This window comes from Dromiciops gliroides, chromosome 2 (assembly GCF_019393635.1).
Source record: "Dromiciops gliroides isolate mDroGli1 chromosome 2, mDroGli1.pri, whole genome shotgun sequence".
Lineage (NCBI taxonomy): Eukaryota > Metazoa > Chordata > Mammalia > Microbiotheria > Microbiotheriidae > Dromiciops > Dromiciops gliroides.
The window spans coordinates 304,622,670-304,638,085 of NC_057862.1; positions in this window are offsets into that span (position 1 = coordinate 304,622,670).

Below are 15,416 nucleotides of genomic sequence, written 5' to 3' on the forward strand. Positions count from 1 at the left end.
TCTATTGTAAAATGGTAACTTACAGGAGAAGCATAGTTTGAGCAGCCAGCTTGGGCTTGCTGGAGAACCTAAGTTGGGACTTCCTGGACCTATAGTTCCTCTCCTTCTGCTTTTGCATTCTTATAGGAGCATGGATCCACAGCTAGACATCCTGAGAATGAATTACAGCCTATGGAGTTCCCTTGCTTGTAATACTGAGTTTGAGAGTACCCAAGTTCTAGAAGTTATAAGAGACTGAATTCCTGAGTTTAAGAACTGAGTACTGTAAAATAGAAATCCTGAAATTCAAAGGAGAGATTAATAAAACTGAAAGTAAAAAAAAACAACACATTGAAGTAATAAAACAAGGACATGGTTTAATGAAAAACCCCAATAAGATAGATAAGCCATTGTTTAACTTAATTGTTAAAAGGGGGGGATTACTAGCATCAAAAATGAAAAAGGCAAATACACAACAAATGAAAATAAAGCTAAAGCAATTATTAGGAGCTATTTTGCCCAATTATGTACCAATAAAATTGACAATTAAATGAAATGTATGAATATGTACAAAAATATAGGTTGCCCGGATTAACAGAAGAGGAAATAGAATACATTAAAAACCTTATCTTAGAAGAAGAAGTTGAACAAGCCATAAATGAGCTTCCTAAGGGAACAGTCCCAGGACCAAATGGATTCACAAGTGAATTCCACCAAACATTTAAAGAACAATTAATTCTAATACTACATAAACTATTTGAAAAAGTAGGTAAAGAAGGAATCCAACCAAATTCTTTTTATGAAAAAAAAAAAGGACTTTGATACCTAAACCAAGGCGAACACAAGCAGAAAAAGAAAACCATAGAACAATTTCCTTAGTGAATATCAGGGCAAAAATTTTAAATAAAACACAAGCAAGGAGGTGACAGCACTTTATCACAAAAATCATACACTGTGACCAAGTGGGATTTATATCAGGAATAAAGGGCTGGTTCAATATTAGTTACAGCAATTAGACAAAAAAAAGTCAAAGAATAAGAATAAGCAACAAGGAAACAAAACTACTACTTTATGTAGATGGTATATTTATGTATACTTTATATAGGTGGTATACTTAGAGAACCTTAGAGAATCAACTGAAAAACTAGTCAAAACAATTAACTCCAGCAAAGTTGCAGGATATAAAACAAACCCACATAAATCTTTAGCATTTCTTTATATTACCAACAAACCCAGCAGAAAGACAGCATAAAACACGTAGGAATCTACTTGCCAAGACATACACATATGAACACAATTACAAAACAATTTTCACTCAAAGACAGACTTAAACAATTGGAGAAATATTAATTGCTTATAGGTAGGCCAAGCCACTATAATAAAAATGACAACTCTACCTGAATTAATTAATTTATTTATTCAATGCCATACCAATCAAACGACAAAGAATTATTTTATAGAGCTAGAAAAATAATTTTAAAATTCATCTGAAGGAACAAAAGGTCAAGAATATCAAGGAAATCAAATTTTTAAAAAGTAAAGGAAGGCAGCCTAACAGTACTAGAGCTCAGACTATACCACAAAACAGTAATCAAAGGAATCTGGTACTGGATAAGAAATACAATGGAATCAATGGAATAAATTGGGCACACAATTTACAGAAGTGAATAAACCACATTATAGTGCAGTGGGTAAAGCACCGGCCCTGGATTCGGGAGGACCTGAGTTCAAATCCAGACTCAGATACTTGACACTAGCTGTGTGACCCTGGAAAAATTACTTAACCCTAATTGCCTCACCCCTCCCAAACCTCCCCTCCCCGCCCAGACACATTAACCTGGTGTTTGAGAAACCCAAAGATACAAGCTTTTGGAGGCAAAAAATCACTATTCAATAAAAACTGATGAGAAAACTGTATGGCAGTCTGGAAGAAACTAGGAATAGACCAATATCTTACATTGTATACTTAGATAAACTCAAAATGGGTATATGATTTAGATATAAAAGGTGATATCATAAAGAAATGAGAACATGATAAAAATTACCCATCAGATCTGTGGATAATGGAAAAGTTCATGACCAAACAAGAAATAGAGAGGATGGTGAGGGTTAAAAAAATAATTTTAATTGCATTAAATTAAAAAAGATTTGCAAAACAAAACAAATGCATCCAAAATTAGAAAAGCAGGAAACTGGGGTGGGGGGAGAGGGCAGAGTTTACATCAAGTTTCTCTGATAAAGATCTTATTTGTCAAGTATATAGGGAACTGAGCCAAATTTATAAAAAATAAGAGCAATTCATAAAATTCATAAAATAGTCAAAGGATATGAATTGGCAGTTTTTAGAAAAAGAAAACAGCTATCAGTAATTATATGAAAAATGTGCTAAATCATTAATAGAGAAATACAAATTAAAACAACTCTGAGTTATCACTTCACACCTAGGTTATGACTGAAAAGGAAAATTACAAATGCTGGAGGAGTTGTGGAAAAATTGAGACACTAATGCACTGTTAGAGATGTGAATTGGTCCAACCCTTCTGGAGAACATTTTGGAACTATGCCCAAAGGGCTATAAAACTGTGCATACCCTTTTACTTAACAATACAGATACTGAGTCTGTATCCCAAAGAGATCAAAGAAAAAAGGAAAAAGACATAGATAGATAGATAGATAGATAGATAGATAGATAGATAGATAGATAGATAGATAGATAGATAGATAGCAGCTCTTTTGTGGTGAGAAAGAATTGGAAATTAAGGTGATCCCCAACAATTGAGGAATGGCTGAACAAGTTGTGCATTATGGTAATGGAATACTATTATGCTGTAAGAAATGATGAGGGTGATGGCTTCAGAAAAGCCTGGGGGGCAGCTAGGTGGCACAGTGGATAAGAGCACCGGCCCTGGAATCAGGAGTACCTGAGTTCAAATCCGGCCTCAGACACTTAACATTTACTAGCTGTGTGACCCTGGGCAAGTCACTTAACCCCAATTGCCTCACTAAAAATCAAAAAACCAAAAAACCAGAAAAACCTGGGAAGATATACCAACTGATGCAAAGTGAGCAGAACTAGGAGAACACTGTACATAGTAACACCAATATTGTAATGATGATCAACTGTGAAAGACAGCTATTCTGATCAATATAATAATCCATTACAATCCCAAAGGATTTATGATGAAAAAATGCTATCCATTTTCAGGGGGGAGGGGTGAGAGGGAAAAAGAGAACTGATAACACTGAGTGCATATTAAAGCATTTTTTCACTTTGTTTTCTTGGCGGGTTTTGTTTGTTTTTGCAATGTGGCTAATATGGAAATGTTTTACATGACTTATGTATAACTGGTAATTTTTTTTTTTTGCCTTCTCAATGGATGGGGGAAGGAAAGAATTTAGAATTGAAAGTAAAAAAAAGAAAAAGAAAAAGGAGAGAGTGAGGAAGGAAGGAAGGAAGGAAGGAAGGAAGGAAGGAAGGAAGGAAGGAAGGAAGAAAGAAAGGAAGGAAGGAAGGGAAGGATTGGATACTGTCCCTCTAGAAAAAGATTTCCTTAGTAGCTGGTATCTTGGAGAAGAAAGAGGATCATCAACAGAGAATCACTCTACAACTAATGCACAAAAGCCATTCCAGGGAGAAGAGGGAGAATAGTGAGCTAGATGCTACCAATTCTACTTTTGCCATTACTGTTGCTTGGATACTGCAGCTTTGAGGTAAATGAGAAGTATTTTTTTCAAAAGTCTCCTGAAGTCTATATACTTGGAGTTGGAGAGGGGATTGTTGAATCATTCTAATGGGCTATTTAAGTACCTTATATTGAGCGTATCACCCTTTTATTCCCTTTTCATCCTAGTAATTCTGAATTCCCAGCTATCATCATAACAAAGTTGTTCTCTACTCTCACTGCTCAATCCCTTATTCTTATTCCCATCAACCCAATCCCCGCACTTACTGCACTGCCTGGAATGAAACTGTCTTCACTATATGAAACAGATTTGCTTTTATCTTACATATTTTCCTTTCCTACTTGTATCATCTTCTGACTCTCACTGAGACCTGGGTCCCTACTAATGAACGTAGAGTCCCTGGCCTCTCCAGCACTGGTTCTACTTCCATTCATTCCACCCAACTCATTGGTCTAGGTGGGGGATACTCCTTCAATACTCCTTGATCCCTATTGCTACTTCCAGGTTATCCCTCTACCATCATTAATCAGTAACCAATCAAAATTCTAGTAACAGTTGTCTACCAGCCTCCTGGAGATTCCCTTTCTTTCCCCAATAAATTCAGTGCTTGTCTCAGTCTTTCTTTCCTCTCTAGCTCCTAATCTCACACTTCAATATATAAATTGATAGTCTTTAAAACACAATAACTTCACAATTTTTTAACTTATTCATTCTACCACCTCACCTCAGTGACAAATGAATATGGTCATACTCTTGAGTGACACATGAATATGGTAATACTCTTGATGTTGTCATTGCCCCCTAAAATGCACCACTTAAATCTTCACAAACTCTCAAATTCCCTTATTTGATGACAATCTATTGTCATTCCACTTTGACCTTGTATTTCCAAACCCTTTTCTTTATCCTCTGACCCTTGGGTCAATCCTTTGAGCTCTTTCCCAAGCAATCACTTCTGTACTATCTATATTTTCCTCCTTCCCCATCTTTACACTATGCTCTTCTCTTGAGTCCTTGGTCCCCTTATCCTATTGCTAATCTTACCCTGCCCAGCATCATCCACACTATATCCACTCCTACTCACTTGCTGTTGAATGAAGCTAGAGAAAAATCACAAAACTGGGTTAACTGGGTCCACTATAAATTTGTTACATAATCTCAACTGGGTCTTCACTGCAGCAAGCCAATCCTCTTACATCTCCCTAATTATTTTACTATCTTACTCACTACAACAGCTTTTCTTTTTTATTCATTTATTTATCTATCTATTTATTTATTTTTTGTGGCGCAATGGGGGTTAAGTGACTTGCCCAGGGTCACACAGCTAATAAGTGTCAAGTGTCTGAGGCCAGATTTGAACTCAGGAACTCCTGAATCCAGGGCCAGTGCTTTATCCATTGCGCCACCTAGCTGCCCCTTACAACAGCTTTTCTAAACCTTTTTATCCCTCCTCAAACCTCCCATGGTTTTCTCTCTCTCACCCTCTCAGCTGAAAACCTTTCCTTATATTTCACTGAAAACATTAAGGCTATTTTCCAAGAGCTCCTCCCCCACTCAACATTTCACATCACCCAGATGCCTTCTGCTATTTTCTCTTGCTTCACCCCTATCTCACTAAAAGAAGTAACTCTTCCCCTTGCCAAGGCAAACCCCTTACCTGCACAAGTAATCCCATTCCATCCCATGTTCTCCAGAAGACTGCCCTATCTTTCCTGCTTCCACTTATCTTCAATCTGTCTGCTTACCAGCTACTTCTACAAACATATTCATATCTCCCCAAGCAGAAAAATGCCTCATTTGAACTGTCTATCCCTGCTAGCTACCATCCTATAGCTTTCCTTCCTTGTGTGGCTAAATTCCTTGAGAAGGCTCTCTACAATGAATGCCTGCATTTACTTTTCTGTCACTATCATCATAACTCTTGACAGTCTGGCAAATGGCCCCATCATTTAATCAAAACTGCCTTCTCCAAGGAGTTTAGCCACAAAAGGAAAAAGTGATATGGAATGATAGCTAATGGAGATGGATAGATCAAGTAAGGTTGGGTTTTTTTGTGGATGGGGAAAGCATGGACATTTCATAATATACATTTCAACTAATGTGAGAGCTGGAAGGGACCTTTTAGCATACAAGTCCAGATGAGGTTAGGGACAGTAGAAACTTTGCAGTTCAATCTCTTGTTTTACAAATGAAGAAACTGAGGAGGACCAGAAAGGCCAAGTGACTTATCCAAAGAAATACATTTGTAATGTTGGAATTGAGTCTGGAACCCAGGTGTCCTGCTTCTCAGCCCACTGCTAGTTTAATTATTGAATTGAAGATTATAGAACTCACATAACAAACTTGGAGAATTCTTCCAACTATCCTAAATTTTAATTTAAAACTGATATTGAAACTGGCGATTAATAATTTAAAAGATATGAACAAAATTTCTATAAGTATTTAAGGCAAGCATTTAACATATTTTGAAAAAGTAATTAGCAGATCCTCATAACCATAAAGAATGATCACCAAGTGGGGCAGCTGGGTGGTGCAGTGGATAAAGTACTGGCCTTGGATTCAGGAGGACCTGAGTTCAAATCTGGACTCAGACATTTGACACTTACTATCTGTGTGACACTGGGCAAGTCACTTAACCCCCATTGCCCCAACCAAAAAAAAAAAAAAGAATGATCACCAAGTGACAATATTTTTCAGCCCCAGTAACTCATGAATTCTTGTCTACTTAAAGAAGTTGAAGCCTGAGCCAGTGTACTGGAGGAAACAGTATCCACATTAGTACTTCCAAATGTTAATTTGAAAAGTTACTTGAAGAATTGAAATAAGTAATATACCTTTCAACCAGGTCTTTTCCCATGGAAAAAAAACATAATTGGTGACCATTTTTATTTTTTAATAGTATTTTATTTTTCTGATTACGTGTAAAGACAATTTTCAACATTCAGTTTTTGAAAGATTTTGATTACAAAATTTTCTCCGCTTCCTTCTTCCCTGCCCCCTCCCAAGATGACAAGCAATCAGATATAGGTTATACATGTGCGATATTATAAAAACATATGTCCACATTATTCATGCTGTAAAAGAAAAATCAAAACAAAAGGAAAAAAATACCCAAAAAAGTGAAAATAGTATCCTTTGATCTGTATTCAGACTCCATAGTTCTTTCTCTGGATGTGGATAGCATTTTCCATCATGAGTCTTTTGGAATTGTCTTGGATCATTGCATTGCTAAGAAGAGCTAATTAAGTCATAGCTGATCATCATACAGTATTACTGTTATTGTGTACAATGTTCTCCTTGTTCTGCTCATTTCACAAGCATCAGTTCATGTAAGTCTTTCTAGATTTTTCTAAAATTTGCCTGCTTATTGTTTCTTATAGCACTATAGTATTCCATTATATTCATATACCACAACTTGTTCAGCCATTTCCCAATTCATGGGCATCCTCTCAATTTCTAGTTCTTTGCCACCACAAAAAGAGCTGCTATAAATATTTTTGTACATGTGAATCCTTTTCCCTTTTTTATGATCTCTTTGTGATACAGACCTAGTAGTGGTATTGCTGAATCATAGGGTATACACAGTTATGATGGCATAGCTCCAAATTGCTTTCCAGAATGGTTGCATGAGTTCACATCTCCACCAACAATTAACTACGGTGTGACCATTTTTAATTTGGACATTTCAATAGAACTTTACTTTCATAGCATTTAAAAATAATTTGATGGCAGAGATTATTGAGACCACAATTCAAAATCATTTAAAAAACAAACCAGATAAGGCTCTGGTGTGCTATCTCATTGAAAATCTTTATGTTAATGCCTAGTGGTATTCAGCAACATTTCTCTTTTCTCAATTATACTTTTCATTTTTAAATATATCATTTTCAGTTGAGTAGGTATGATGTTTCTATAAAAAAAATTAGCATGCTCTCATACTGCATGAAAAGAAGCATACCATGAAGAAGAGAATAGAGAAAATCTTTCTGTCGCTTATTCAGGTAAGACCATATCTTTTTGGTTTTTTTTTTTTTTTTTTTTTGCGGGGCAATGGGGGTAAAGTGACTTGCCCAGGGTCACACAGCTAGTAAGTGTCAAGTATCTGAGACCGGATTTGAACTCAGGTACTCCTGAATTCAGGGCCGGTGCTTTATCCACTGTGCCACCTAGCCGCTCCCAGACCATATCTTTTTTAAAATTTTTAATATTTTATTGTGCTATAAGAAATGACAAGCAGGATGACTTCAGAAAGGCCTGGAAAGACTTGTATGAACTGATGTGTAGTGAAGTGAGAAGAACCAAGAGAATATTGTACACAGAGACAGTAATATTGTTTGATGAAAAACTGTGAATGACAACTATTCTCAACAATACAATGGTCCAAGACAATCCCAAAGGACTAGTGATGAAACATACTATTCACCTCCAAAGAAAGAACTGATATTGCTAGAACACAAACTGAAGCATGCTATTTTTTACTTTCTTTCATTTTTTCTTTTATTCAAGTTTTCTTGTACAAAATGACTAATATGTTAATGTTTTACATAATTTCATAGGTATAACCCATATCTGATTGCTTACACACTCAGAGAAGGGGAAGGGGAGAGAGGGAAGGAGGGATAAAAATTGGAACTCAAAACTATAAGTAAAAAGTTTATTACTTTAAAAATTAATATTAATATTAATATTTTCCCCAATTACATGTAAAAACAATTTTAAGCATTTGTTTAAAAAATGTTTTGAGTTACAAATTCTCCCCCTCCCCCAACCCCCAATGAGAAGGCAAGAAACGTGATACATGTGCAATCATGCAAAACATTTCTTGTTTGATTGACTGAGTAGAGCTATTTTCACCTAATAAATTTATCAGGGCTAGAGTATATGTTAGCTCCTTTATTTTATTTTATTTTATTTTATTTTATTTTATTTTATTTGGTTGGGCACTAAGGGTTAAGTGACTTTCCCAAGGTCACACAGCTAGTAAGTGTCAAGTGTCTGAGGCCAGATTTGAACTCAGGTCCTGACTCCAGGGCCAGTTCTCTATCCACTGTGCCACCTAGCTGCCCCCCATGTTAGCTACTTTAACCAGTCCCAACCAGTAGAGTAGGAAGAGAAAACTTAAGAGGAACATAATCTTTTTCTTCCAGTACCTGAAGAGTTATCATATGGAACACAGATTAGATTTGTTCTGCTTGGCCCTTAGGGAAGAACTGAGAGTCATGGGTAAAAATTACAGAAAGGCAGATTTTAAATTGGGGCAAATAAAACTAATCAATCATCCAAAATGTTAAAAAGTGGAAAGGATTGCTTTGTATTTTTTTTTCAGGGCAATGGGGGTTAAGTGACTTGCCCAGGGTCACATAGCTAGTAAGTGTCAAGTATCTGAGGCCAGATTTGAACTCAGGTACTCCTGAATGCAGGGCCAGTGCTTTATCCACTGCTCCACCATAGCTGCCCCAGAAAGGATCGTTTTGTAAGGAAGTGAGTTTCTGAGACCTGGAGAACCTTCTTTGAGTAGAGGCTGAATGACCATCGTCAGGAATATTGTAGGTAGGATTTCTGTTTAGGAGCTAGGCTGGACTAAATGGTCTCTATACAATTTAGTCCATTTTAACCCTGAGATTCTTTGATTCTCTGATCATTTCTAATTTTCCAATGATCAGATGTTAGGTCCTTGATCAGGAATCTAACTCCCCACCCTTTGTCATCTTTTTTTCCAATAGAGAATTTGACTTAAATTGCACGACTTTTATTTAAAATGTCTTTTTCAGGACCCAACCCTGCCACAAGTGGGAGGATTGCCTATGTGCTAAAGTCAGACGCAATTTCTCAGTCTTGACAGAAATCCCACTAATATTCCTGACCTGGTGATTAATGCAATTTATGAGTGGGTTTATTTCCCTGTTCAAGAATCCTATGGTAGTAATTATCATACCATCATTTTCACATTCTACTTCCAAAACCACTTGCAACACATTAAATTGAAGAGATTCATCATCTCTTAATGGGGATCCCTCAGAGAGGAATTTACAATTACTTGGCCTTGTCTGGCTCCTATGTCGATATATGCATAGTTACAGCTCGCAGAATTCCCTCTTCTATCCTTCCCACTCCTCCCTTCCCTAGTACAGGACTTTTCTCACTTACATATCAGGGATAAACTACCTGGATTCAGTATTGTTTTCACTTGCTGGGCTCTTGCCTTGTTCTTCCACTTTAGTATAGATTCAGTTCTCCTGATCTAAGATCAAACATGATAGCCTTTTCTGTTTGCTGACTTTTTAATGAGAGACCGTCTCTGATGAAAGACACCAAGAGAAATTGTTGCAAAATTGCCCTTCAGTGAAGTCCTAACTTTGACGATCCACATTTTCTGGTTCTTGTATATATGTGTATAATGCTGAGGAGGTTGCAGGAAGGTGAAAAATATGTTGCATGGAATCCCTGAAAGTTAGAAGTGGATTTTAGATCTGCTCCTCCATTCTTTGAAATTTCTTTGAATCATCTCTCCTCTCCTCTCCTCTCCTCTCCTCTCCTCTCCTCTCCTCTCCTCTCCTCTCCTCTCCTCTCCTCTCCTCTCCTCTCCTCTCCTCTCCTCTCCTCTCCTCTCCTCTCCTCTCCTCTCCTCTCCTCTCCTCTCCTCTCCTCTCCTCTCCTCTCCTCTCCTCTCCTCTCCTCTCCTCTCCTCTCCTCTCCTCTCCTCTCCTCTCCTCTCCTCTCCTCTCCCCTCCCCCCTCTGTCTCTCTCTTTGACTGACTCTCTCTGACTCTGTCTCTATCCCTCTCCCTCTTTCTTTCCCCCTCTCCCTCTCTCTCTTATTCTCTCTCACCCCAACATCTCCCCTCTACCCTTATCCTTCCCATGTGACTACAAACATTTTCACTTCTCTCTAGTCCTCAAAAAGCCTTCTCTAGATTCTTCCCTTCAGCTCCAAGTAGCTACTATCCCCTTCCCTTCCTCCTTTTGTTATTAAATATTTTAAAATTGTTTTCCCCAGTGCTTTCACTTACTCTCCTCAGCCTCTTAAAATTTCTGCCATATTCTAGCATCAACACTTGTTCTGAAAGTGATTTCTCAGATATCACCAATGACCTCGTAAATACCAAATTCAGTGGCCTTTTAAAAGTTCTCTTCTGTTTTCACCTGTTTGGGGTACAATTTAAGGAAAAGTAAGTATTTATTTGGGATATTTTTATTATTGTCAATAAATTTTTATGGCCATGAATTACCCCCAAAGCCTAGTGTCTCTTCCTTTCCTCCTGACACAACTCTAGCATGAATCCTCACACTGTTGACTATACCACTACTACTAGAAGACTTTCATTTCATTTTATTTTATTTTTTTGACAGGGCAATGAGGATTAAGTGACTTGCCCAGGTCACACAGCTAGTAAGTATCAAGTGTCTTGAGGACGGATTTGAACTCAGGTCCTCTTGAATCCAGGGCCTGTGCTTTATCCACTGTACCACCTAGCTGTCCCTTTCATTTTATTTTTAAATAACATTTATTTTCTCTCCCATAATCCCCATTAAAAAAACAAAACCAAAACAAAACCCTTATGACAAATATGCATAGTTAAGCACAACAAATTCCTGCACTGTCTTGTTTCAAAAAGGCTTGTCTCATCCTGTACTCTGTGTCCATTATCTCTGTCAGCAGATCTGCAGCATGCTTAATCATTGTTCCTCTGAAATTATGGTTGGTCACTGCATTGATCAGAGTTCTGAACAATTTCAGAGTTGTTTGACTTTTCAGTATAATTTTTATATAAAGTGTTCTCTTGGTTTTTCTCACTTTACATCAGTTCACATAAGTATCCCCAGATTTCTCTAAAATCATTCTAATGATTTTATTTATAATCATTATAATCATTTCTAATGACACAATAACATTCCAATATCTTCATGCACCATAATTTGCTCAATCATTCCTCAATTGATGGGCCTTAGTTTATTGGGAGTGTCCTAGATAAGGTCACACAATGAATCAGTGGCAGAGCCCTGACTAGAAACTTGGGATGTCTCAGTGACTATTAGCCTTCACAATGCTTCCTTTAAAATGTGACAAAAATCTTGTCTGGGGGAGAAGAAAGTCACACAGGTTGAAATACTTTTCAGCAGCCTCCCACCTGTGTTTTCCCTTCAAACATTATTCTAGGCAATTGCCAGGAATGCACACGGAAAACAATATTAAACTATGCTTTCCTTTGGTGCTGCACGGCTAATCCCTGTGTGGTGCCACATATTCTCCAGTCAGAGCTCTGCATACACGCATCCCTCCTGTTCCTCCATGTCTTTTGTTTCTCTCAGCCTTTGACTGCATTGGTTGTTAAATTGGGGCCAGGTCCCTGGGGAATCCCTCCTGACCCTCAGCCTGGGTCGAATCAGTTTTTCAGAGACCAGAAAATTTAATTTGGAGCCATTACTCTGTTCCGGATATTGTGCATAATTTGGGGATTACTCCAAGCAGGGGGAAAAGAATGGACCTTCGGGTTTTCATGGGTTTGAAAAGAAAAACATTCTTTTCTGGGTTAACAAGTATTTTGTTGACCAAGTTCAGGAGAAGGTGGAGTCTGGAGCTGATCAGTAAGCAGGGAATCTGTACATCTAATAAGAATTGACCTCTAAAGTTTAAGGGACATTGGTGACTTAGTGGCTCAAAAGGCATAGATTGCATTTAATTAAAAAATACCTTATAATTATATACTTGCTAGGAGACCAGCTTGAGAAGGTATAAAAAGCAAAGCAAATCTGTTATTATCAGTGCCTTTCCTTTAAGCTAAATGTTAAATGCATTTCAAAATCCTTGTTATAACATGGAGTTAGAATAGGAGGAGGTAAAGAAACAAAAGGATTTCTGGGCAATACATAACCATTGAAAACTTACTGGGGAAAAAAAGAAAACATTCTAAATGAAAATTTACCTTTAATCAAAGAATGTATGTATCCCTTTTGGAAGCCGCTTTGAAGTCACCTAGAACCCTTAGAAATGTGCCCCAATGGAAACATTAGGGCCAAGGAATTTTGGCCCTAAGGCCTGAAGGAAGTTCATTTGGGTGGCCTTAGTCAAGCCACATTCTTTCCTGGGTAGAAAATTGTATAGGGATTTAGTCCTGCATGTGTTGTCCTTGAAATGGGACAAATGATGACAAGTGACAAAACTGAACATGAGGACCAATTTACATCAGAGATAAATTCCAAGTAAACACCAGTGTCCTGCTCCCCAGCACCAGCTGTGTCTATGGGGCAGAGAAAACTAGTTACGACCACCTTCTGCAGAGAACACAAACAAGAACATTCTTTCCAGGCAGCCTTCAGTTCTAAATCCTATTAGCTTAAGCCCATTTTTCTACCAAAAAAAAGTTCTCCTTGATAAGTTACTGTGAATGAAACAAAGTATTCAGACTTCCCTATGAGTGGGTTAAAAGTAAAGAAACCCTATCTGGCAAGTTAGAGGTTATAGTTCTAGAGAGCCACTCACTGTTGCCTCTAGATGTTAGAATATACTGACGCTATCAAGAATTTTGAGGCATCCTTCCACTCCCAGAATTTGGGGGAGAGTCTACACTAGAGATGAGAGAGAGACAGAGGAGATGGAGGAGAGAGAGAGTTGTACTGTCAGGTCCCTGAGGTCATCTTGTTGAGGTCCCTGGGGTTATTCATGAAGTTCCAGGACTAGGGACTAGGTGCAGAAGGTTGGCTTCAGTGGCCCAGACTCTGCAAAACAGAACCAAGATCTCAGGCTGATGCCACCCCTGAAACTGACTCTTGAAGAACTGAGGGGAAAAATCCAAAAGGCTCTTCCCAACTTTTCTTCCCTCTGCTTGTTTACTAACACGTTTCTATATGATTTTTCTTGCTCTTGATTTAGGCTACTTTCTGGTGGGTTTTTTTTATATAAAAATATACAATTGATCATGAATGCTTTGTATTGCTATCGCTATGTTTGTTCCCTCCTAGGGAATGCAAATGGATGACATCAATGTCTATTTAGAAAGGCAGAATTTGACCAGGTCAGAGAATTGAATTTCTGTTGAAAACATTAGGGTTACTTCCTAACTGAAGGCTTCATAGAGATGATCTTATAACAATGATTTAAAACAATTAATAACCTTTATTTATTTGTTCTAGAAAACAGCAGAGAGACCTATGGGGACCAGGGCAAATTTCCTATTGGGTTAAAGCCAAATAAGCCATTGTTTGCAGGCAGACCTTTTTGTTTAGTTATTTTTCAGTCATGTTCAACTCTTCATGACCCCATTTGAGATTTTTTTTTTTTTGGCAAAGATACTAGAGGAGCTTGGCATTTCCTTCTCCAGCTCATCTTACAGATGAAGAAACTGAGGCAAACAGGGTTAAGTGATTTGCCCAGGGTCAAACAGTTAGTAAGTGTCTGAGACCAGATTTGAACTCAGGAAGAGAGGAGTCTTTCTGACTCCAAACTGGGCACTCTATCTACTGTGCCATCTAGCTGCCCCAGTAGACAGACCAAAAGGTACAAAAAAGCCAATTGTCACTGAATTATGCGGGGTGGAGTAGAAGAGTTAACCAAAGAGAAAGTCATGTAAAAGTAGAAAGGTGTCATCTTGGAGGAATCAGCTCCTACCCAAATTTCCATGGCAAGAGGAAGTGAAAAAAGAGAGCCAGCTAATTAAACATTGTTCCACACTTTTTGGTTATATTTTCATAACCTAATACTTAATATTTTAGAGGAACAAATAGCACTACCATCAAAATTTTCTCAAGTAACTGATGTTTCAATCACATACAACAGCAGAATTCTAAGGAACACAGTTTGAGTAATGTTAGCTTGAGTGATTCTTATTTTCGCTTCCTTAGAGTGTTAGAACATTCTAAGGTTTCTTATATCTCTAAATTTCATAGGGATTACTTGTCTAGATCTGGAAGAAAACTTAGAGATTGCCGATTTCAACACTTCTCCCCAAACTCCTATATTACACAGAAGTAAACCAGCACCTAGAAAGGTAAATTGACTTCTTCCAGCTTACACAGGAATATAAAACTAGGTCATCTGATTAAAAATCAGAATCTCTCCACTATAGCCACCCCTTTTCAAAAATTGATGAGTTTTTATATTATATTAATTTCCAAACATAATCCTGGCCTCACCCAGTCAATTTTCCCTTGTAACAAATATTTAAAGAAAAAGAAATGGAAAGAACTCAGCAAACCCAATCATCTCTTACTACATGTGTGTGTGTGTGTATGTATGTATGTGTATATATGTATGTATATGTATATAGAAAATATGTTTATATATACACATCTATCTATCTAAAATTCCCCACTCCTATTTCCATTTCTTTGTAATGAAATAGATTTTCTCAACTCTCTCTAGAACCAAGCTTGGTCATAAAAAATAACTAGCATTCAAGTTTCATTTCATTGTGCTTTTCACTTATAGTGTGGTAGTTATCCCTTCTATTTTTCAAGGAGTTCATTACTTAGGTCATGTTTTCTACCTTCTGTTCTAAGTTATTTATTCTTCTCCTTACTTTCCCCCCAAAAGTTCTAATTTTATTTTTTTTATCCCTTCATTTTTTCCAACTGCTCTTGAAGTCTTTGTGGCCAGTCCATTCTTTTTTGTTCTGAGGCATTACAGGAATTTGTTGTGGAATTACTGTCTTTTGCTGGGTTAACCTCTTGGAGTTCTTATAACTCAGAGTATTTCTTCACTGTAGTCAAAGGTGTTTTTGTTTTTGTTTGTTTTTTGCTGTTTACTCATATCTCCA